The following is a 25,828-nucleotide window of genomic DNA, read 5'->3' as shown; positions in this document are numbered from 1 at the left end:
AATTCCATAACCTGTGACATGATATTGAGAAAAAGTTAACCTGGTCCTTGGTACGCTATCATCTATATTTCCCCGCCACACACACGTACACGGAGACTTTGGCAAACCGGTAAAATGCCTGAAACCACTATGGCTTATTGCTAAAAACAGCCAAGTCTGCAGGTTATAATTTGGCCATTCAGCACTCTCAGTTTGACCAAGGCAGGAGTGGGGGGGAGCAAAGGGGGAGGAGTTTTGGGTGCCACAGAAAGGGCAACTTCACCCTGTGTCCTTCCTGATAAGAATTGTGTTGAAGTGGCTGATACATGCATTTTCGAAGAGCAGGATGTGCCCCAGGACCGTCTATGGGGTCTCAAGGCTGCAAACTCTGGAAAAACCCACACCTGGTTAATCGATAATCAAAAGGAACCTCTTGCTTGACTATTGAAACTGCTTACTTAACAAGTTTTCTTTAAGGGACATGTCATTCTATTACTAATGTATAAATAAGGGGGAAGTTTGAGGTAGTTGGACTTATTTTGGACTCTCCCTCTGGATACATCTTGCAGTCCCCACCGGCAGACAGAAGATTTGGCCACCGGAAGCCTGCCGCTGTGCCACTCGAGAGCCACACTCAGCTTTGGTAATTATCAACAGTTGGGGGTGTTTTACGAACCTTTTGCGTCGTGTGTAAGTGCTTGAGACTAAGTAAAGTTTAGCTTTAAGTGAAAGCACTCTTGTGTTGTCCTGTTTGTGCCAGCAATCTATCGGTCGGACCGCCGTGTCTCCCCTGATTTATTTCCTGACACCACCTCATAGAGAGTAAAAGTTACCAAGAGCTTTGGGTTGAAAGAACCCCGGGTAACAGAATTTGGAGGCCCCCGCGAGGATGTGGTAGAGAGGAAGGAGACAGATGGTACAAACAGTTTGTAGTTTGTCCATTGCAATAGGAGGTAAAAGACGGTGGGGTGGTGTCACTCCCTACAAGTTCCCATGTCGCAGTTTGCAAGTTAATTTACGGATACATTCCGTTACTGGGACTCAGAACTCAGGCTGATTGCCTGCTCGAGTGGAGAAATTATGTCCAGAGACAGGGAAACAACTGAAAAGAATGAACAGTTGAACATGATGTTGGGAAACAGCTTGACAGATTTTGTACAAGAGTATGCAGGTAATGGACCTTGGAAGCCTGGTGCCTTCACTGGCCCCAGAGCCTTCCTGCAGCTCCACAAGCAATGGGATATCTGGGTTAGTGCAGGAAGGTGGGGAGGTCCGAATATTAGGGCAAAGAAAAAGGCTGCTTTGCAGGGGTTGTGGATGGTTGCGACAACATTGGATCAGGAGTTAGATCGGTTAAAAGACCAGGAGCAGGAATTGGAAAGAATCAGAGTGGAAAAGGAAAGTGAAGTGATTAATTTGAAGGCAGAATCTGATGCTCTCAGAGCTACGTCTCTGACACAAGCAGCACAGATTGTAGGAATGCAGAAGCAGGTATGTGACAGTGAGTGGGTCAGCAGTAAGTTGCAGGGGCAAGTGTCTGAGTTGAAACAGCAGACCACGGAAAGCAAAGCTGCAGTCAGAGTCCTTTTGAAGGATTCACAAAGCAGAACCCAGGCAGACCATGGGGAATGCCGGAGACAGATTTGTGCCCTCAAGGTTCAGTTGGGAGAGCAAAGGGGGACCATGGCAGCGATCAGAGGGAATTGTAGCTGCGAGGAAGACATAGAATCAGAGGAGGATCCCAATGCATGTCCCCCTTATTGCAATTATGAGCTGACGGACCTTGGTTCATACCCTGGATCACATCGGGCAGTCTCCATATAGTGCCCTACGGGAATCACTGGAAGAGCTGCAAAGGCCTCCTCCAATGGCCCACATAGTCAGTACCTCTGTCACAAAAAGGGGACCTCAAGGAGGTCAGGAAGGAACAGAGGAGCGGGTGGAGACTAGACTCTTTATCCCTGACCAGGTTAGGGCAGTAGGGAAATCAGTTGGCCTGCTGAGTAGGAGCACAGCCTTGGTGTGGATGGTAAGAGTATCTAGCATGGCTGGATTCACTCCAGCTGATGTGGCAGCTATATGCAGGGAGTGGATGTCCCCTGAGGATTTTGCAGGGCTCCCTTATGATATCCAGATGGGGGCCCCACCCGGAGCAGATGTTACAGAGAAGCATATAAATACACAGAGGGAAGTAATACACATCCTCTTCCCGGGAGAAGGCCCCACAGTTATATTTGTCCAAGAGAAGCAACAGGCGGGGAAGAGAGTAGAAAGTTATGTATCCAGAAATAAACTGGCATGGAGACATTCTGGGCTGACAAACGTCATTAACCCAGACTTTGCAGCCCTCCCTTTCAAGCAAGCTTTAATCCAAGGATATCTCCCTTTAATTCGTATGGCCTTGGTGGGTATGGATCTGGCAGCAGTTCGAACAAGAGATATTGAGGATAGAGCAAAGCAGGCCTATAAGGTCCAAAAGGATATGCACCCTCGTAAAAGGAAACCTGATAAGGTGACTGCTATAGCCCTTCCAAATAGCACACACGGAAAAGAAAAAGAAGACAGACCCTCTCCTGAAGGGAAGGGTAAACACCTTTAAAATCCCACCACTATCCCATGTCAAGATTCCTTCCCCACTCTGAACTCTAGGGTACAGATGTGGGGACCTGCATGAAAACCCCCTAAGCTTATTTTTACCAGCTTAGGTTAAAACTTCCCCAAGGTACAAACTATTTTACCTTTTGCCCCTGGACTTTATTGCTGCCACCACCAAGCATCTAACAAATATATAACAGGGAAAGAGCCCGCTTGGAATGTCTTTCCCCCCAAAATCCTCCCCAAACCCTACACCCCCTTTTCTGGGGAAGGCTTGATAAAAATCCTCACCAATTTGCATCAGTGAACAAAGACCCAAACCCTTGGATCTTAAGAACAATGAAAAAAGCAATCAGGTTCTTAAAAGAGGAATATTAATTCAAGAAAAAGTAAAAGAATCACCTCTGTAAAATCAGGATGGTAAATACCTTACAGGGTAATCAGATTCAAAACATACAGAATCCCTCTAGGCAAAACGTTAAGTTACAAAAAGACACAAAAACAGGAATATACATTCCATTCAGCACAATTTATTTTATCAGCCATTTAAACAAAACAGAATCTAACGCATATCTGGCTAGGTTACTTACTAAGTTCTAAGACTCCATTCCTTTTCTGTTCCCGGCAAAAGCATCACATAGACAGAGAGAGCCTTTGTTTCTCCCACCTCCACTAGCTTTGAAAGTATTTTGTCTCCTCATTGGTCATTTTGGTCAGGTGCCAGCAAGGTTATCCTAGCTTCTTAACCCTTTACAGGTGAAAGGGTTTTTCCTCTGGCCAGGAGGGATTTTAAAGGTATTTATCCTTCCCCTTATATTTATGACAGACCCCATAAGGGTCGAGGCAGAACCCCCGACCCATGGCATGGGGAAATTTGGAAGCAGCTTTTAAAATATGAGCCAAAGGAAATGATAGACCGACTGCCTACTGCTAAACTCCTAGCAAAACTGGCAGAACATAAACTGGCTGAGCATCGAGGAAAAAGCACCAGTGCACCACCGATTCCTGCCCTATAGGGAGGCTGGGCACCCCAGGATCCCCCAATTGTGGCACACTTAAACACCGATGAGTGGGGGAGGTTCACACTTTATGTGAAGTTTGCAGGAGGGGCGTTTGGACAGAATTTACTAGTAGTCTTAGGTGCCACCTACTCCCTAATTAGTACCCAAAATAAACACCTGTTTGGACCTCTGGCTGAAGTCAAAACCTTACAGGGATTTAATGAGGCACAAAGCATTGTCCTCGTCTATAAAAAAATCCCATATAGTGTGAGGACAATGAAGAGCCAAGGGCAATTTGGTTTGATGGATTTGGGAGGAGAAGGTATTCTAGGAATAGATGCTCTGAGGGAATTGAGCATGCTAGTTGATTGTGCATTTGTGGGAAATGCCTCCTTGCACCCCATGGGAGCCTGTGGAGATTTCAGACAGCTATCGAATAGCAGCTCTTAAGGCATCTGAGGAATTGGAATGGCCTGCTTGGCCCCCAGAAGTTTTAGCAATTGCAGAGAAATACCAGGAGGTGTGGGCCAAGAATAAAATAGAATGTGGTAAAATTGATGCAGAAATCCTAGACACAGGCCCTGATCCTCCGCCCCAGAAGCAGTATCGATATCCAAAGGAGGCAGAAACTAGCCTAAAGGAAACAACTGATGGGCTTTTGAGCCAAGGGTATTAGTGGAACATCCCAGCACTAACAATTCTGCCCTATGGCCCATCCTTAAGAGTGATGGCAAAATCTGGAGGCTTCTGGTGGATTTTCTCCCCTTTAACCCAGTGACTCCACCTATGGCCCCCGTAGTAGCTAAATATCAGGAGGTAATAGCTTCCATTGTAGGAGGGGCCCAGTGGTTTTCAGTTTTAGATTTGGCTAACGCTTTCTTTGCTATCCCCTTACCTCAGGATAGCTACTATAAATTTGCTTTCACCTTTCAGGAAAAACAATTGTGTTTTGCCTGGGTCCCCATGGGATGGAATAACGCACCTGTTATTTGCCATGCCCATGTAGCAAAAATGTGGGACGGAATGCCTGAAAAGGATAGCGTGATTTCTTATGTGGATGATGTCCTGGTCTGTACCCAGACCCAGGAGGAAAATTTAAAGGTCTTGGACAGAGTGCTGCAAAAGATTCAAGAACCGGGGTTTAAAGTAAGCCTGAAGAAGGCCCAACTGTGCTCCCAGTAGGTACGCTATCTTGGGGTAACCCTGGGACAAGAAGGGCGCTCCCCTGACCAACAGAGGGTTGAATTCATTCTCAAACTCCCAGGCCCCACAGACGTAACTGCTCTGAGATCCTTCCTGGGCATGGTTAACTTTTCCTGAGATTTTATAGAAGGGTTTGCAGTAAAAGCAGCCCCGCTGCATGAATTGTTGAAGAAAGGGGCAGAATGGAACTGGGGCCCACAGCAGCAGGAAGCCATGGCCGAGTTAAAACAAGCCTTGGCACAAGCCCCATCCCTATCATATCCCCGGGTAGGAGAACCATTTGTATTACAATTAGCAACCACAGACAAGGGAATGGGAGCTGTGCTAAGCCAGAACCATGGAACAGGTCTCCGACCTGTAACTTATGCCTCCAAGACCCAGAGTGAGATAGAGAAGGGATTCACCCCATGTGAAAAGGAGGTCTTGGCACTCGTTTGGGCACTACAGCATTGGGAATACCTGGTAAGTTTGTTCCCTGTGTTACTGAAAACAACCCACTCCCCAGTGACGTACGTACTCACTGGTAAAATCAACAATAGCCACGTATCTAGCCCTCAATTGGCAAAATGGACCCTTGCTTTGTTAAACAAAAATGTAGATATGGAAAAAACTCCAGTACTGTCACCAATACCTTACAGCCTCCTGATAGAGGGGGAAGAGCACGAATGCCCAATACCTGAGCCACTGTCTCGGGAGCCGTCCCTCTTCGAGGGAGGGGCCCTGCTGAGTGAAATGCTGGGAATAACAGATATTGTTAGGTTTGTGGATGGCTCTTGTTTTTACGAAAATGGCCATCCGCATGTGGGCTTCGCTGCTGTAAAAGTGCCTGTGGGCGAGGTGCTGAGGGGACAGTGTACACCATATTCTGCTGAAGCAGCCGAAATTGTGGCTATAGCAGTAGCACTGGAAAATACCCCCACCACTCAGGAGGTAGCCATTTTCACAGACTCAGATTGGGTCCTTTGGTCCCTGGTGGATTGGGTACCAGAATGGAAAAAGAGAGGGATGAGGTCTGCAGACAGGAAACCCATAACCCATGCCAACAAACTGACATACGTGTGGGCATTGGCGGAGGCCCGGGATACTGTGGTACACATGGGAAAAGTCAGAGCACATAGGAAGGGGACTGAGGAGTCAAAATGGAATAATTGAGCAGATGAGGAAGCAAGGATGGGGGCCAGAGAGGGGATATTGTGTCAGCCAAGAAATGGGAAAGGTATAGCTCCTATAGCAGCAGGCTGAAAAAAGAGACTCAGTTCACATAGATTTAATAACCCTCCAAAGTCAGGATCCCAGCCTGACAGAGTTAGTGAAAAAGGGAAAGCACCGGGAGTGGAAGGTGTGGCAGAATGAATCAAAATTAATTCTGACAACTAAGGAAGGGGAACCAGAAGCAGTCTGGGTGGTTCCTGCAGCCTTAAGTACAGAAATGATTGCCCTAGCTCATCATGGGGGACATCTGGGAGTAGAGAAAACCTTAACCCGATTGCAGGCTGCTGGCTGGTGGCCACACGAGCAGTGACTTGGAGCAGTTTGTAAATAACTGTCTACCATGTGCAGCCAATAATGCTGATCCCAAAATAATCAAAAAACCTCTGAGACATCAGAGAATAGAGGGACCATGGGCCCAAATGCAAATTGATTTTATTGGGCCCTTACCCAGGACCACAAGGGGTAATCAGTATTGTCTGGTGATTGTTGATCCCTTTACTAAATAGATTGAGGCTACCCCTATTTGAAATAACACAGCTCAAACCACAGCTCAGGTGCTCACTGAACAAGTAATAAGCAGATTGGGCACCCCAAGGGAAAATGATTCAGATCAAGGGCCCCACTTTATTGGAAAAATCATAAAAGGAATCTGCCAAGTGTTTGGGATTAAACAAAGGCTACCTATAGCTGGACACCCCAAAAGTTCAGGCCAAGTGAAGCGAACTAACCGTACTCTCAAAACAGCTCTCAGAAAAGTAGTAAACCAGCAAGGGAAAGATTGGGACCAAAGACTGCCATTTATCCTGATGGCTATCAGGGGGTCCGTGGCATCGCATGGAGTAACTCCATTCAAGGCAATGACTGGGAGAGATATGTGTCTCCCAGAACAGTGGTGAGTTGATGAAACACCACCTGACAACCTACAACCCTGCATCCTCACAATGGATGCAGCAGCTGTTAAAAGTTGTTGCTGACACCCATTGGCGGGTTTCCATAGCCTTGGGAACTAACATTTGGAAAATGGACAAAAGAATGGGTCCCATCTTAAATCCCCAAGAATGGCAGGTAGGAGACATGATTTATCGACAAGTAAGAGAAAAAGCACACAATATCAGTCCTATTTGGGCAGGACCTGTTAGAACCTGTAACAAGGCTAGCCCCACTGTCTATCAGCTAGAAATTCAGTCAGGAAAGAAAAACATACTGAAGTGGTTTCACTCCTCACAGCTAAAACGATGGAAGGGAAACCATCCCAGTCAGCCTTAGACGAAGCTCATCAACAGGCCCAGGTACTCCCAGCTTGGGGGAAACATGATTCAGACATCAGTGAGTCTGAATGAATATTATCTCTTAAGACACTTCACAACTCACTCCCTCTTGAAGGGGGCTGGAGCGGGGAGAACAGTCTGTGTGTTTTGTGTTACAGAGTCCTCTGTCAGCAGATGTCCAACAGCCCTGCCTGCAATGTGGTCCTGGCTGTGTATGTTGCTATCTGGACTCTTGTGTTTGTGGGTCTACACTTCTGATGTTGGTACACCAAAAGCCATCGTGATCGAAACATGGGAGAACCACGCATGAAAGACACTGGAGTGTGAAGTAAACAATACCCTTGACATTGCTCCAAGTCCTGCATATGTTACAGGGGAAAGCCTCCATCTTCTTGGACCCACAGATGGATACAACCCCACTTCCGTGAGGTTAAAAGGCTTGACAAAATAAACATCATTGTCAGAATGAGTGGGGAAGCAACATGTATAATGGTTTGGACTGTAAATGATAGTCCACTTGGGCGGCTAAAGAATCCCAGAATGATTGGTGGAAACATCACTATCCTCATGCATACCGTAATCTTCCCTTCCCCTTTTTGGCCCGGGAGAGCAGATTTATGGGTGGGAGAAATTGGAAAATACTACCAGATAAATTAGGCTGTCGTTGGGTGAGAACAAACAGGCTGCTGCATAATTGTAACCAACCTAGATGTGTGCAGCTGTGGACTGACTTGCCTGATAAAACAGCCCCTGGAAACCAAACAGTCCGATTTAAATTAGAATATGCTGTCTACCTCACTGGGAAGCAGACAAAATTTGGAAAAAACAGAATTGCAAATAATCACACCAAGAAAGGAATGGAAGATCCTCCTGTCCTGTTCCAACAGGAACCAGTGGCCGCTCAAAGAGGAGCTCCTGTCTCCACGATGTGGAGAGCAGCATCAGTTAATCTGGTGTGCTAGTGAGGAAATCATCAACATGCGGGTTAGCATGGCAGGAAAATGGCTTCTGCAAGGGCCTCATGGTAAATGTAAAAAGTTGCAATGTTTGGGTCTTGGACCCACCAGTCACCAATTTAATCAGTCCCTATGTTGTCCAAACCAATGTCAAAAAGCAACTGGTTCTTGACCCTACTCACTCCCTCAAAAAGGTCATTCTAGACCTAACTTTGACAAAGGTCTCAGTGATAGAGCCCTGGTGTAAGCAATTTGTTCTGCCCTTATTTGAAGGTTGGAAAAATTGGATGGAAACACACAATATTCCCAAATCAGAAAGTTCTAGCAGGGAAAGTAGAAAGGTAAAAAGAGACTTATGGGGAGCAAATGGAATGGGAGGAGCAGTCCTTAACAGCATTAATGAGGAGGTGCTTGCAAACAAGATGAATGCAATGGGAGCTCACATAAAAGATTTGGCTACACCTATTAGGGTCTCATTCGAGCAATTAAGCTCTCTGCAATCCTAAGTAGCAAATATCTTAGAGGAATGGGGAAAAACCCAAGAGGAAGACCATCGCTGCCTCTTGCAGGCTGTTGGCACTTTAGCTATGGCATGTATGCAAATGCAAGTATGGATGATTGATGTAGTAAAAGATATGATTCGCAATGGTATGAAGGGGGTGCTCCCAGTAGAAATCAGAAGCATCATCTAGAAAAATTCCACCCAAACTGAAAGAGAGTTACAGGCCTGGTGGAAAATGGTAAATTTCACCTATAATCAAGAGTCAGAGGAAACCACCATCTTTTTTTTTTTTTGCTACTGTCCCAAGCAGAAATAAAATGGGTTTCTCCCATTGTGGCTTTAGGCCTCAATATTAATCAGACCATAATAGAACCTATCGACCACAGAGTGTGGGTAGTAGAAGAGAATCAAAAATGGAAAACGGTAGAATTGGGAGCCTGTTTAGAGGAATCTGGAAATGGATATGAATGTAACAAAAATGCCCTCCAACCTCAGGATGTATGTTTGGAAGTAACTGAAGGAAAATGCCATTATGCTATTAACCCATTTGTAAGTAACAATTCTGTGTTTGTGTATCTAGGAAATTATTGTGTATGACTTCGAAGTTGATGTCCTACATTTCTTGTTAATTTTGTGCATAAAGTAAATCATAATCCTTATGAGAATAAATGTTTCTGTCATATTGTAGCAATCAGGGGATGTGATTTTGAATTTCATGTACCTGAATTGAAATATAGCCAGTTAAAAGCGTCTTATACTTTGTATTCTACTATAAAACCTGTGCCCCTTTTAACTGCTTTATAAACATTGCTTGTACACTCTGATTTACAGAAGCAGTTACATACTGCAAAACAGGAAGGGCGCAGAGTCATGATTACTGTGCATCATAATGCCAATGAAATTAAACAGGTATTTGCAAGAATTGGCCAGGACCTGTCGCACCACTGGTGGGAAGTATTATTGGGATGGTCCCTCACTGATACAGGCGTCCTGAATTTGGCACTACACCCCATCATAATAATCTTGGGGTGCCAAGTAGTGGTGGTTTTTGTCACCAGCCTAATGACATGCTGGATTTGGCGCAAAATCCGGCAATTGCAAGTCCCCCAACAGATGAGTCAGTGGTTACTACCACCGGCACTCGTACCCCCGGGTAAGGAACATATCGAACTTGTCGCCCCTCCCTCAACTGGGAAAGGAGGCTAAGGCGATGGCTTGTCAATTGCTATGCTGGTGTGCTAAGTATGGGATGCCAACACACACACATACTTTAATTTCTCAGAGAGCACGAGAAAACAATCAGATAGTAATCTTGATCATAGCTGACCTGGGCCTGTTTCCAGCTAGTGCCACAGAGCAGTGGTTCTCAACCAGCAGTACGCATGCCCTGGGGGTACACAGAGGTCTTCCAGAGGGTACATCAGCTCATCTAGATATTTGCCCAGTTTTACAAAAGGGCTACATAAAAAGCACTAGCAAAGTCAGTACAAAGTAAAATTTCATACAGATAGCGACTTATTTATACTGCTCTATATACTATACACTGAAATGTAAGTACAATATTTATATTCCAATTGATTTATTTTATAATTATATAGTGAAAATGAGAAAGTAAACAATTTCAGTAAGTGTGCTGTGACACTTCTGCATTTTTATGTCTGATTTTGTAAGCAAGTAGTTTTAAAGTGAGGTGAAACTTGGGGATACGCAAGACAAGTCAGACACCTAAAAGGGGTACAGTATCTGGAAAGGTTGAGAATCACAGCCTATAAGGCTCCATATCTCATACCCTGATTTCCCTCACCCAGTTGGTTCCTCAGGGTGGGGCTGGAGGTAACTGTTGTCCTAGAGGTAGAAGACTGCATATTCCATGCTCCAAAACCCCAAAGACAGCTAATTCCCCACACCTGGAGTTGGACTGGAACCAGTACCCTAGAAATGAAAGACTCTGCTTTCTATTCCCTGATCCCTTGAGATAGCCAGTCCTCTCTTCATATTGTAACCTTAATGCTTTTTTCTGTTTTAAGGTGTTTGATATACAACAGTACAAAATGGTTTCTCTCTCCTACCCTCCGTTTCTCTCCTTCTTTGATCCAGGCAGGAGAAAAATAGGATAATTAGATTTTTATTTCACACACACACACACACACACACACAAAATATTTCCATTTCCAAAATGAGAATGGCTCCTTTAAAGAAAGGCAGATAATGGATGGAGAGCAAAATGGAGGGAGACAAAGATGATGGCCATAACCCGACACGTCCATAGTTAGAATATTATGTTTGATTTTCACAGTGGAGTGTTTTGCCTGAAAATTGCTTTTTTTCTTTCCTGCATTTCTTCTACTTCTTGTCATTTTAAAAAGGGACAGAAAAAGACAAAGAAAATCTATTTGAATGTTTGCTCTCAAAGTTACTCTGAACTATTGATCCAGCACTACCTTTAACTCTCACTCAGGTGGTTTGGATCCAGGTACAGCACACATACACCATTAATTTCTATAGCACCACTCATGCAGCATCCTAAAGCACTTTATAGAGCTGACAGCACAATGAGAGGGTTCAATACTAACAGGAGAGGGAGAGAGAAAGAGAAGTAATTCTTCCACTCTACTCAGCACTGATAAGGTCTCAACTGGAGTTCCGTGTCCAGTTCTGGGCACCACACTTCAGGACAGATGTGGACAAGTTGGGGAAAATCCAAAGGAGAGCAACAAAAAAGATTAAAGGTCTGGAAAACATGACCTACGAGGGAAGACTGAGTTTGTTTAGTCTAGCAAAGAGAAGACTGAGGGGGAACATAATCTTCAAGTACATAAAAGGTTGTAGTAAAGAGGAGAGTGATACATTGTTCTCCTTATTCACTGAGGAGGGGACAAGAAATAATGGGCCTAAATTGCAGCAAGGGAAATTTAGGTGAGACATTAGGCAAAACTTCCTAACCATAAAGATAGTTAAGCACTGGAACAAATTACTGAGGGAGGCTGTGGAATCCCCTTGATTGGAGGTTTTTAAGAACAAGTTAGACAAACACCTGTCAGGGATGGTCTAGATAATAGATTCATAGATTCATAGATACTAAGGTCAGAAGGGACCATTCTGATCATCTAGTCCGACCTCCTGCACAGCGCAGGCCACAGAACGTCACCCACCCACTCCTATGAAAAACCTCACCCATGTCTGAGCTATTGAAGTCCTTAAATCATGGTTCAAAACTTCAAGGAGCAGAGAAGCCTCCCTCCAGTCAACCATGCCCCATGCGACAGAGGAAGGCAAAAAACCTCCAGGGCCTCTCCAATCTGCCCTGGAGGAAAATTCCTTCCTGACCCCAAATATGGCAATCAGCTAAACCCTGAGCACATGGGCAAGATTCACCAGCCAGATACCCAGGAAAGAATTTTCTACAGTAAATCAGATCCCATCCATCTAATATCCCATCTCAGGGGATTTGGCCTATTTACCCTGAATATTTAAAGATCAATTACTTACCAAAATCCCATTATCCCATCTTACCATCTCCTCCATAAACTTATCGAGTAGAATCTTAAAACCAGATAGATCTTTTGCCCCCACTGCTTCCCTTGGAAGGTTATTCCAAAACTTCACTCCTCTGATGGTTAAAAACCTTCGTCTGATTTCAAGTCTAAACTTCCTGGTGGCCAGTTTATACCCATTTGTTCTTGTGTCCACATTGGTGCTGAGCTTAAATAATTCCTCTCCCTCTCCTATATTTATCCCTCTGATATATTTATAGAGAGCAATCATATCTCCCCTCAACCTTCTTTTAGTTAGGCTAAACAAGCCCAGCTCCTTAAGTCTCCTTTCATAAGACAAGTTTTCCATTCCTCGGATCATCCTAGTAGCCCTTCTCTGTACCTGCTCCAGTTTGAATTCATCCTTTTTAAACATGGGAGACCAGAACTGCACACAGTATTCTAGGTGAGGTCTCACCAGTGCCTTGTATAACGGTACTAAAACCTCCTTATCCCTACTGGAAACGCCTCTCCTGATGCATCCCAAAACCGCATTAGCTTTTTTCACAGCCATATCACATTGGCAGCTCATAGTCATCCTATGATCAACCAATACTCCAAGGTCCTTCTCCTCTTCCGTTACTTCTAATTGATGCGTCCCCAATTTATAACTAAAATTCTTGTTATTAATCCCTAAATGCATAACCTTACACTTCTCACTATTAAATTTCATCTTATTACTATTACTCCAGTTTACAAGGTCATCCAGATCCTCCTGTATAATATCCCGATCCTTCTCCGAATTGGCAATACCTCCCAGCTTTGTATCATCTGCAAACTTTATTAGCACACTCCCACTTTTTGTGCCAAGGTCAGTAACAAAAAGATTAAATAAGATTGGTCCCAAAACCGATCCCTGAGGAACTCCACTGGTAACCTCCCTCCAACCTGACAGTTCGCCTTTCAGTAGGACCCGTTGCAGTCTCCCCTTTAACCAATTCCTTATCCACCTTTTGATGTTCATATTGATCCCCATCTTCTCCAATTTAACTAATAATTCCCCATGTGGCACGGTATCAAATGCCTTACTGAAATCTAGGTAAATTAGATCCACTGCATTTCCTTTATCTAAAAAATCTGTTACTTTTTCAAAAAAGGAGATTAGGTTGGTTTGGCACGATCTACCTTTTGTAAAACCATGTTGTATTTTGTCCCATTTACCATTGACCTCAATGTCCTTAACTAATTTCTCCTTCAAAATTTTTTCCAGGACCTTGCATACTACAGATGTCAAACTAACTGTCCTGTAGTTACCCGGATCACTTTTTTTTCCTTTCTTAAAAATAGGAACTATATTAGCAATTCTCCAATCATTCGGTACTTAATACTTAGCCCTGCCTCAGTGCAGGGAACTAGAAGACCTCTTGAGATCCCTTCCAGTCCTACATGTCTATGATTGCAAAAACACTTTTAACTAGAAGGCAAGTTAATAAGGTGGAGAGGTACATGCATCTTGATGCAGAGGAGAAGGTTCTTGCACAAACAAGAGCCACACTATATGAAAGAACAGAAAGGAGGCTGGTGCTATGCACATGAGGAGGGTAAGAGAGATAAAGAGATAAAGCTGGAGAGTTTTACAACCAAGGCAGGGGAGCTCTGAAATCAATCTTGAACTGAATGGGGAGCCATTGAAGTTATTTGGTTTTAAGCTAGCATTTCTCTCTTGCACATCACAGTGGTATGACTGGGTTTCTTGATATCTGTGAGGAGATGGCCCAAGCCAGTGGTATAATGTGGCTAGGCATGTGTGCAGATAGGCACCAGGCTTCTGAATGTGCCGGATACTGGAGAGTTGGGACTTGGGTATGCTCCAGAAAAGACATTGTACTAATGGAGACCTGTGGGAAGAGGTCAGCAGAGGAGTTGGCAGAGCTGTGATGATCACAGGCACTGTGGCAGAGGTGACAAGAGGCAGATTTCTCAAAGGTGGGGGAGGAGGAGAGAACATATATAATACAATATTGTACAGATCTGGATGGCCACATTCCCCTAGCCTCTTTACTGCTTCTGTTCACTTTACAGAAGATGGTAAGCATTTAAGTAAGAGTAGATAGCTGCATCTATCTTCCCCTGATTCATGGACCACTCTGGGGCTTAGGCATCCAGGTGCTTAGCATGAGGCAGCACTGCATATGCCCGGAGGCGGAAACATAGGTTACTACGGAACATAGGTGCCTACAGATTAGGCAGCAGCCAAGTGGGGTTTTGAGAACCTCAAAGGATCCTAAAAACAGGACTTAGGATCCTAAATCAGGGGTTAGGCACCTCCGTACCTTTGCAGATCCAGGTCCTATTGACTGCAATGGGCTTTGAATTAGACTTTAGATCCACTAAAAACCTACACAATATATGTGTCTTAACAGTGTGCTGAACTGTGCAGTGAAACAACTTGATATCATGTTTAAATGGATTATTTTCCAAGCCAAATTAAATACAAATTCAATGGAAAGTTTAGTTTGTATCAAAGTTTAGTATTGTAGTTTATATCCATAGTTGTGTAATGTAATATATGACAACATAAAAACACTACACTGTATCACAGTTAAAGTTACTCAAAGTACCACAACCACTACTAATTCCTTATTTTTAGAGGCACTAGATCCCACAGTGATTGGCCCATGTGTATACATGGATACAGTCATCACCGCCTGTTATTTATTTTGTCATTAAATTCTATTTCTTTTACACGGTCAACATTTTCAGTAGGCCAAAGATTTCTGTATTGACAACATAACTGCATGACAGAAATTAAGAGTGGGAGAAAACTGGAGGTTTTGGCAGCTGGATACGTAACATTGGGAAGGTGTGGGGAGAGGGGTCTGTTTAGGATTGTGGGATAAGCATTTTAACCATGTGTTTCTGCTAAACTGATCAGCAGCAAAAAGTTAACAATGCTGATCACTAAACTGCCATGTAGGTTTCAATCATAAGCCCCACGAACGGGGCAGTCCCACTCCTCTCAAAATTTTTGTTTCTAACCGCCCACAGCCACAGGCAGGCATTGCTACATCAGTTACATTCAGGCCATGTTTTCAGGTTATCTTCTACTCGGAGGTGTAGAAACAATGGACCAGATTCTCATGAGATGCAAAGATAGAGATATGCTGATTCACACCAGTTGAGAATCATGCCCAATGTTTTCAAAAGGATACTGCAGCACAAATTCTGTAGCAAGGGCTGACTTCTGAGCACAGGATACCTGGGACCCAGTCATTAGTGCCATTCTGCTTACTGGGAGAGCCAGTCCCCAGTATGGCAGGAAAAGAGAGTGGCCTCTGCTTTCCTAGCACAGCATTCTAAGCGTACTGTATGTCTTCTATGCAAAGTTACCCCAGACTCTTATTCAAGTGCTTTCAGTCTGGGCTAGTGGGCAGCGCTGGGTTTGTGGGTTAAAGCCCAACTTCCTCTTTCACTTGGGCTGGTAACCCACCCACTTTGCAGTGAGGATATAGGTTAAATCTCTCGAGGGCTGATAGTCCTCCAGTGCCTTTCCAGTTACCATGGGCCCAAGACAGACAAAATCTCCAACACTTCACTTGGAAATAACAATAGAGAAACTCAACTTACTGCAGCACAAAGAATCATGGGATATGTTCCTAGAAGTCTAGTGACACTCATGGGTGAGTGCAGCATCAGTGAGGACACACTAACTCAGGTAGGGCTTTGCAATGCAGCTGCTCACACTCAGGTGCCTATCATCTGGGCTAACACTGCAATGAAGATATACCCTATGTTTCCAACACTCTACACTGCACCACAGGCTACCGGGAAGCTGATAATTGGGGCTGTGTTTTTCTTTTTTCTTTTGGTTAAATCTTTGTTGGCATTTTCTGGTCACAGCTCAGAAAATTCTTAAAAACCATGTGAAGAAAACTGTGCCACAAAGAATCACAGCAAGTTGTTATGGCAACTAGAATCTTCAAAGTTACCAGAAATTAAACATCTTTTTTTTAAGTGGAACATGATCATTTTCCACACGCCTCCTCCCTCCCCACCATGATTTCTTTCTTTGTTCTCAGAATGGCCAAGCTATCGGGTGGGGGGGTTGTCTTTACACATCCCGCTTAATATAAAATACGTCTCGGTAGGAATAATTGTAACCCTCCTCCATCTCCAAAGACAGCAAAGAAAATTAAGGAGGGAGTAAAGCAAATGCGCTCAAAGAAACATCTGCCATGATCCCCAGCTCTATCAGGAAGTCAGGCCTTTTGGGGAAGAGCACAGCATGAGTTTAATGACGTGGGAGCAGGGTAAGGCTGCCAACTTTTTAAAAATACTCCCTCTCTGGACAACATCAGTGCATCATGATACCCAATAAGTGCAGTGCTGGTCTAGTGGTCAGGGCTGGGGACTGGCAATCAGTGCTCCTGGGTTCCACTCCAAACTCTGTCGCTGGCTCATTGTGCGACTGTGAGGCACTAGGATCAACCTTTTCAAAACTGGCCGTTCATTTTATAAGTCCCTGTAATGGGGAACACTCACCTCTCAAAAGGACCCCCTGCCTGGGTGTGTGGGGGCCTGCACTTTCTCTCCCCATAGCCCTGCTTGGTCTTAGGTCCTTAATGAGTCCTGTAGTCTATCAATGGTCTCAGCCCTGATATTGAGCCATACCCCAGGGCTTCCCCTGGGGGCAATGCCCTTGCCCTCTCTGGGCATTTCAGGCCCCTCCTGCTAAGCCACTAAAGGGTTCAGTTCCCCTTCTGGGGTGCCTCCCCAAAGTCCAGGCCACTTCCCCCAGTGGCTAATGGAGGATGGGGGAGACCCAGGCCCACCCACTACTCCAGGTCCCAGCCCAGGGACACTGTAGATAGCCACCATCTGCCATATCTCTTTATCTAAGCCTTGCTGCTGTTCTAATTCCCTGGACCACTTTCCTGCAGCCCCGCACCATCTTCACCCTTACCTCAGGGCCTTGTCCTAGAGTCCCAGCAACCAACCCAGAGCACCTTCTCGCTCTCCCCAGCTTCTGGCAGTGCTGCCCTGTACGAGGTCCTGCAGCTCCCTCAGCCAGCCACACACCTGCAGCTCTAACAAGGAACTGAATTCACTCCAGCCCTGCAGCTCTTCTTATACTAGCCTGCTCAGCCCTGATTGAGGACAAAGCCACTCTAGGCAGCGTGGAGGACCCTCTCCATTGGCCTTTTCTGGGGCAGGGTGAGCAGGGCCACGAGGCCTCCAGCAGGGGGCCTCAAAGGGTCTGGTACACCCCATCACAGTCCCATTTGAGGAACAATGGGTCTACTTTTCAAAAGTGCTGAATACACACAGATCCCACTGACTGAAGCAAGGGTTGTGGGTGCTCAGCACCTGTGAAAATGAGGTCCAGTTGGGCTCCCAAAAATGGAGACACTCAACATCAATAGCTACTTTTAACAATTTTGGCTCTGTCCTTTCTATACCACAGCTTCCCCAACTGTAGAAGTGACAGTGGCTTCCACAGTCTATGATCCACCCATTGGATCACATTCCCTTAGCGAAGCAGGAACAGAGCCCAGGAGTTAATATAATATACATATAATATATATATATATAAATAATATAACCACTAAGCCAGGGCTTGAAATTGTACCCAACACCTCCTAGTTCAAGATCAACACCTACTGGACAGGATAAAATATATCTGTACCAAGAAGCCCCACTTCCCAAACCCACAACCACTTCAATTAAAGACACTCTATCACTTGGTACTCTAATTAATTGTAACATGCTTTTTTCCTTCTTTCCCTTCCTTGTTTCACTCCTTTTCTTTCCTATAATAGAGCATAGTGTACATTTTCCTGTGTTATCTTTGGTGTCCTTTCTCTCCCCCCCACCACTTCATCTATCCCTCTTGTCTTTCTTTCCCTACACTGGGTTCTCGCTACCTCCCCTCCCATATCTGCTATCTGTCGCACTTCTACATATCCCTCTCTCTTACTTAATCCATCTGTCACTCCCACCCACCCACATTCACTCACACTATAGTATCATTCAGTCACTGCCACCATTTGTAGTTTGCAAATTTCACCTGGCAGTACAGGCTAGAGGACTGAGAGGAGCTCTGCTGTCCAAGAGCATCAGCCAGATGAGAAGCCAAGCTCCACATTGGGAAAGGGAAGAGGGCTTGGATTTCTATAGTGTGCTGTCCCCCACCCCTTTTTGGGGCTCTGTCCTTTAAAATCTTCATCTGGAGATTTCGATCACCAATTTCTGGCTCAAGAAGTTCAGATAAAGCAAAATCTGAATCAAATTCCCAAACCTTCTGAAATTCATTTTTCACTTGATCACAAGTGGTTGGAGTAAGGCAGACTCATAGCAAAAACTTATCAGCTGGCCCTGGAAATCCAATGCCCCTGCTGCCACTCTAACTTGAGTTAAAATATTTCGCTGCTGGATTCTATTTAATTTTTGTAAACAAACTCTAAATGAAGGCCTGCTTCAAAATCCATTTTTAAATTTTTTTTAAATCCCACTAACATTGTCTTGGCTCTGAAAGCTGCCCGTCTTGATCTTATGATAGGCAGCAAGATTGTTTTCTTTATTTTTTCACATAGGCAATTCAGAAGAGGCAGGTGGCCCCTTCCTTTCCCTTATCATTCCTATTTATATAGCACTGCCGGGAGCTGGGACCCCTATCTCATGTAAGACTCCCTTTTCTTTCTCCCATTCCCTCACACATTAGCTCTTACAGAACTGGATCACCATGAATGGCATTTATCTCAGGTGATCTCCTAAGCCGACTGCGGAAGCACAATGCAAGCTCCATCCCCATTAACAGTTCTCGCTGGTGGGTTCAGAGCATAAAAAGATAGCCAAAGCATTCTGTCCATATTTGAAAAGATTTTCCATCAATTTCTTCTGAATTTCAAATCTAGGTAATGTGTGTGCTGTTCTCACAAGCTCCCCTGGTTTTCAAAGGGAAGGTTTCTAACAATCTAAAATGTACTTTCCATGGGTTAGTCTTGATTGCATTCCCTTCATGGAAGTTAGAGATGGAAGTAGGCAGAGATGGGCCCACACCAACTATCAGGATCTAAACAGGCCTAATCTTTGAGGATCAGGATCTAAAGATCCATCTAGTACAGTATCCTCTCTCTGACCATGGCAAGTTCTAGATGCTTCAGAGAAAGATGCAAGAAGCTCCATAGGACAATGAAAGGAATGTATTCCTTACCCCTACCAGTTAGTGCTTTGTTTATGCCCTGAGGCATAAGGGTTTATACTCCTTTCTAAAAAGCTGCCTTATCCAATGTAATGGTGGATGTTCTCATTAGACATTTCTAGATAATCCTTTTGGAATCCTTCTAAGCTCTTGCCCAGAATGGTATCTGATGACAATGAGTTGCACAGGTTAATTATGTGGTATGTTTAAACAAAGTCTTAGATCAGCTTTAAATCTGTCATTTTATAATTTTTACTCAATGTCTCTTTATTCTTGCATGATGAAACGATAAAGAAAAGCATCCGATTTGCCTTCTTGAGACCATTCATTATTTTCCATACCTTTATCATGTCCCCTTCTATTCACCTCCTCTCTAAACTAAATATTTCTATTCCTTTCAATCTTTCCTCACATGGAAAACTTTCCAGGCCTCTCCTCATTTGGTTTTCCATCTCTGAATCACATCTATGTTTTTTCAGATATGAAAAACTTTTTCCAGTTTATTCAGAACTGAAGAGAGTGTTCCAGGTGAGCATGTTCCATTGATTTATATAATTAAATTAACAGATTTTCAATACTATTTTCTATAATTCTTTTTCTGTCCTAGGTTTTTTTTTTTAAATTAAAGCTTCTTTTATCATTGCTGGTATTCAGTAGAGGTTTTGATTAAGCCACCCACTGCTAGAACAGCCTCTATTTTGGCACTTTCAGTACCATGGGGCTCAGGATGTGTGGGAAGTAAAAAATAAAGGGGGGATAATTGTGAATTTTTTCAAACTCGAAGGCCCTTTTGAATTGTGGGATGAAGGAACATGACAAACGTCAGAGTTAATATTTTACCCAGATCAGGTTATCCATATGAGCCTGAGACAAATTTTCCCAGAGGCCTATAAAGTGCACAGTAGGCAACAAAAGGCCAGCCCACAGTAGCTTTCCATAGATGAGAAACCAGCAAGAAAACTCAAGTAGATATCATTTGATATGGTGATTAGTTGACGGTAACATGCAGAAGGATTAGAGGTTTGGCACACCAGGCCTACTCTCAGAGATGTTCCGCTACCCCATAGAGCCTTTCCTCCTAAATATGACTGTCTATGGTCCTTTTAAGCTGGAAGAGACAAACGCCCTCTGCACTGTTTAGTCAGTGCCAAAGGTCTCACTAGAAAAGGGGGAAGACAGCAGGCAGTCCCAATAATGGTGAGTGGGAATAAAACTCTGCACAAAAGAGATTCTACACCTGAAGACATCTTAATGGAACATTAGCTGGAGCAGCAGCTTGGGGATTTCAGCCACTCCTGGAGCAGCTCTGCTACACAATGCACCTCCTTTCTGACCAGCAGTATCCTTTGCTATTCCAGTCATAGAATCATAGAATATCAGGTTTGGAAGGCACCTCAGGAGGTCATCTAGTCCAACCCCCTGCTCAAAGCAGGACCAACACCAACTAAATCATCCCAGCCAGGAAATCCACCTCCACACGTGCAACTCAACCCATGTACCTCACTCCTGATCTGCACCATTCCTGTTACTGTAGTGCTGGGCTCCCCACAGAGCTTTGCTAATGACTTTAACCCACTCTGTACTGCAGCAACCCCTTCCTCAGCAGAATCAAACAAGCCTACCTCACTCTTTTAGTTTTGCATTATGGAGAAAGAGTCCACTAGCAACGAGGCTGAGACCCATCAAACTCATTCCATTCATCATGCAAGCCAAGTTTGGCCTCAGCTCTGCAGAGCTAAAAAGGCAGTACACCACCACAGCAGCCACCTTATTTAAAAAAAAAAAAGCAAGCAGCAGCATGGGCATCAGGACTGCACAAATCCCAGGAGCAAAGAGTTCCTTTGGGGTTTCTCCAATGAAAGCTGAGTTGATCATTCAGGAAAATCAAGTCAACCAAGCCATTTCCACCCAAGCAGGAGCCAATAACAAGGCATCAATGTCACTGGATGTGGGGAGGGAACCTGTCCCTTCCAGTAAGCTTCTTTTGCATGAACAAGTAGCTTGGGGGTGCGCACAGTCGTAGAGCGAGCCCCAGGTGACCTCAATCGTGATCTTTCAAAATGAACTCTTCTCCCCAGATGACAGCATTGCTGCTGCAGCAATTACATGGCAAGAGCAGAGTAAATAGAAGCAAGCATCTCCAGTGGACCCCCATCCCCCTGTTGGAGCTGGCTGCTTTCAATTAATTGTTAAAATGAACTGCAGAATACCATTTCTATTCCCTTTTAAAAGATGAAGACACAAACCTTCACCTCCCCAGATACTCCCCCACTCACCATCCCCCTGACCCTTGGCCAGGAGTAAACTGAGGCCGTTCCAGAAGCCGACTCATCATGAGCCCTTCTGCTCCATTAAGCAAGCCCATTTGGTCATGAATGCACATAAAATAGGCACCGAGCCTCTGCTCTCATCTATTGACAGAGCAGCAGAGGCCAGTGACACATATGATGAGCTTTCAGTCTCTGTAACAGCAAATGAGATCTTCTCAACAGATCTCCTGAGAGATTCTTATCTGCACATTGTTGTGGAAAAATTAACCACACGTTGTGTTTGGATCAGAACAAGCCTGAGGCTCCTTTATTGATTACAAGTGAAGGGGGGTAACAGCTCTAAGTAGCTGCCCCAGCATATACAGAAAATACAGGAGCTGAAAACTACAATTTGTTAAACCCCCTTCCTTTAACAGCATTTTCCTTATTTGGCATATAGTGCAAGTTTCAACAGTAGCTTTGCCTTATTTGGAGTTTAGCAAAAACAAGCTTTTCCTGTTATTGACAGGTGTTTTCTTTGCGGTTAATGGTTTTTTGTTTTGTTTTTTTAACTTTTAGCAGTTATGGTTACATTTTCTTAAGCTATGCTGTTTGCAATTGCTCCTTGATGGAATTTTCCACACTCTTTTTTTATGCTTCATATACTCAGTTAGCTTGATTAAAGTTTTAGGCCTACTTGGGAAGTTTAGGCCTACTTGGTCCACTGAATTTTTCCTCCACAATATGGAGCAAGTACAGTTTATCCACTCAAGCACTGCTAGTGACATAAGGGTCAAACAGGCTGGTAGCAGGAGGGGAAATAGACAAAGCTACTGTTGGTAAGCCATATTCAGCCTTCTCCAGCCCCCCAACCACTCCATCAGATCTCTTCTACTCTGGATGAGCCCACCATCAAGAGAAACATCCAACAGGACTGGAAGTCCAGGGCAAAAGCATGATCAGTAACGGGATACTGACCCTTTAACCATGTGGTCACCAGTTCAAATCTGGCCTAAGTCAGCATCTTAGGGTATGTCTACACAGCCCAAAAACAAAACACAGCAGTGACTCTCAGAGTCCAGATCTACAGACTTGGGCTTGCAAGGTTTGTGCTTCAATGTTAAAAATAGTAGTGTAGACACTCCCACTTGGAAACCAAGGAGGAGTGTGGGGGGAACCTCAGAGCTTGAGCTCCAACCCAAGCGGGAACATCTACAGTGCTATTTTTAGAGCCATAGCACAAGCCCCGCAAGTCTGAATTTGTAGGCCTGAGACTTGCTGCCACGGAGGGTATTTGGCAGAGTAGTCATACTCATCATGTCCTGTGTGAAATAAGCTGGTGAATCTCAGCCAAGTTCTTAATGGACAGGTGATCACATCATTAAAACCCATATCAGAACTGGCACATCTAAGCCCCTTTGTTGGCTAACTCAGCAGAGAGACTAAGAATGAGCCATCAAAATGGAACTCCCCCTCAAACTTCTAGAACTGGCCCCCCAAATTAGAGGAGACACTGACAGGGAGGTGTGCATTGTTGCTGGCTGTGTTAAACCTGTTCTGTGCTTAAATAGAGGCCTTCAGTCTCCAGGAACTGTCAGGCTGGGGTTGTTCACCACACTAAAATTCACTTAAGGAAAGAAGCAGTGCTTCAAACAGCATGAATTAATTTATTACAAGCCCTTCCTATTCACTGTTGCAATCAGTGTTCTCAGCCTCTCTCTACTGATATTTAGTTTAAGCAGAAACACTTTATCCCCAACCTTATGCGAGGTAGGACATTTCCCAGGGACAGCATATGCTCTCACCGGTCAGATTCCCCACTGTTCTGAGATCCACCACTAGCAGCAAAATAAGGAAAACTTATAGGACCCTATTCTGTCCACGTTTAAGCCCCTGGAACCTTTCAAATCAAAGGATCTATAACTGAGAAGAGAACTGGGCTCACTGTTCAGCCATTTACTTATGCAGCTCCCATTATGTTATAGAGAAGGAGCATACCTGGAGGTTAGAACAAGGGATTGGGTACCGGTACACCTGCATTGTGTCCTTGGCTCTATCACTAACTTGTCATGTGACCTAGGAAAGTCCCTCCACCTCTCTATGCCTGTTTCCCCATCTGTAACAGAGAGACAATGATATTGACCCGCCTCACCTGGGGACTGTGAGCTTGATTAATGTCTTTAAAGTGCCTTGAGACTCTCAGATAGATCAGCAATCAAAAGAAAGTACTATGAATGGGGACTCGAGCTGAGAGTTTACTCATAACACCATTTTGGAACTTCATGGGGAAGGGAGCATCGTACCCACTGAATGGCAAAGGATTTGTTATACGAATAGCAAAGAGCTTTGACAGAATACATTATTAATGCATGTTAGGGAAGCCTGTAGACTGAGGGTTACTGAGAAATGAGGTAGGTCTATGAATATGGGGAGTAAACACGACTGCCTGGAGGTTAATACTGGTGAAATACCATCTAAACACCAACTTCATGCTAAGGACTTGTTCCTATCACTAGTCAAGATTAATCCGTTAAAGAAGGTTGTCAGTGACCCTCACTTTTGACTTCACTCAGTGAATATCTCTCTGTTCAATAACTCTTCATATTCATGAATGAGGTCTTTCTTCCTCACACTACATTTCCCAAAGCTAATGTGTGGGTTTTTTAAAATAAATTGACAAAAAATAATCTCTTGAGAGGCTCAGATTCTCTGTTGGGATAGATGACCAGAGAAACAGACAGTTAGCAAATCAGTGCAATACAGCAGACTTCCAGAGATGGAAGAGATCTATCAAGTATTATCTAAGCCATGGACCAGTATAAGATTGTTATCTATAGTCTATTCTCTAATTGCATTGTCCAGTGCAGTTTTAAATTTCGCAAGACACCCAGCACTTCCCTTAAAGAAACTTTTTATCACAGCTCTTGCTACTAAGAAATATTTCCTGATATTCTGTGCCTAGATTTTCCATTTCTCAGTTTTCCTCCCATTATTCCTTCATAATAATTTATAAATAGTAATAATAATTATAGTACCTTTTAACTGCAGTGAATTTACTTGAGAGGGGAATTTGGTCCAAACATATTGAAGCCAAAATTTCAAACCTGAGTATTTAGGGTTAGCAACCTAAATCAATATTTAGGCACCTAAATAAGTGACCCTAGTCTCAGACATAGTGTTACTACTGTTCTTTCTTATTTGTTTGGCAATAGCAGATAGAGGTTAGGAGGAAAGTTCAAGGAGGTAATTGGCCCCACTGTCTTCAGGGTTGCTGGACCAAAGGATCCATCGTCTGCTGAGGCTTGAGTCAGAGCACTGTACCTGGTGAATGTATGGACAGAACTCCAAGTAGCTGCTCTGCAGATTTCAGAAAGAAGGACATCTTGCAGTAATGCTACTGAGGCAGTTGTGCCCTAGTTAAATGAGCTTTGATACCACATGGAAAAGGAGTTTCTGCAAACTGGAGGAGGATGCTGCCAGAGACCCATTTCAAGAGTCTCTGAGAAGAGATAGTCTCACCCTTCTTCTGACAAATGAAACAAATAGACAAGGAGATTTTCAAAATGTTTTTTGTCTGATCCAAGTAAAAAGTCAGGACCCTTCAAACATTTAGAGTGTAATCTTGTCATATCTACTGTTGTAAGGATTTGGATAAAAAACAGAGAGATGAATCATTTGCTTCACATGGAAGTCTGATAGGACTTTAGGAATAAACTTCAGATGTAGTTAGAGAGACTCCTTGTCTCTGTTGAAGACAGTATAAAGCAGGTCTGCCACAGGAGCACCAAACTCACCAACCTTCCAAGCTGAAGTGATAGTTGTCAAAAAGGCTATTTTTACTGTTAAATACAGGAAGAAGGATGAATCCAAGGACTCAGAATGGTGGCCATGTAAGTGCTGCTAGTAAAAAATTCAGATCCCAGGAAAGATTTAGGTCAAGAGACTGGAGGGAAAGTTCTCATACCACTTTTAAGGAATTGGACTGTCGTGGGATGAGTAAAAACATAGTAGCTCTCTACAGGAGGATGAAATGTGCTGATGGCAGCAAAATCCATTCTCAATAAGCTGACTGAAAGTCCTGATGTCTTTATGGAGAGGATTCAGAGTAGCAGCCGTGTTAGTCTGTATTCGCAAAAAGAAAAGGAGTACTTGTGGCACCTTAGAGATTAACAAATTTATTAGAGCATAA

At 44.0% G+C, this 25,828-nt stretch overlaps 1 protein-coding gene and 1 long non-coding RNA gene across 3 annotated transcripts in view; one reads left to right on the top strand and one right to left on the bottom strand.

Moving 5' to 3' along the window:
- Positions 1–25,828, bottom strand: part of NRXN3 (neurexin 3) — a 1,462,434-nt gene that overhangs the window by 1,204,770 nt on the left and 231,836 nt on the right. The gene's annotated exons all lie outside the window — the stretch shown is intronic.
- On the top strand, positions 497–24,104 carry LOC122460539. Its single transcript, XR_006281908.1, has 4 exons — positions 497–669; positions 2,165–2,170; positions 19,907–19,911; positions 24,092–24,104. It is a non-coding gene; the product is annotated as an uncharacterized LOC122460539 (long non-coding RNA).

Source organism: Dermochelys coriacea, chromosome 6 (genome assembly GCF_009764565.3).
Source record: "Dermochelys coriacea isolate rDerCor1 chromosome 6, rDerCor1.pri.v4, whole genome shotgun sequence".
In the NCBI taxonomy this organism is placed as follows: domain Eukaryota; kingdom Metazoa; phylum Chordata; order Testudines; family Dermochelyidae; genus Dermochelys; species Dermochelys coriacea.
The sequence above is the reverse complement of the archived record's forward strand: the minus strand, read 5'-3'. Positions and strand labels throughout refer to the sequence as shown.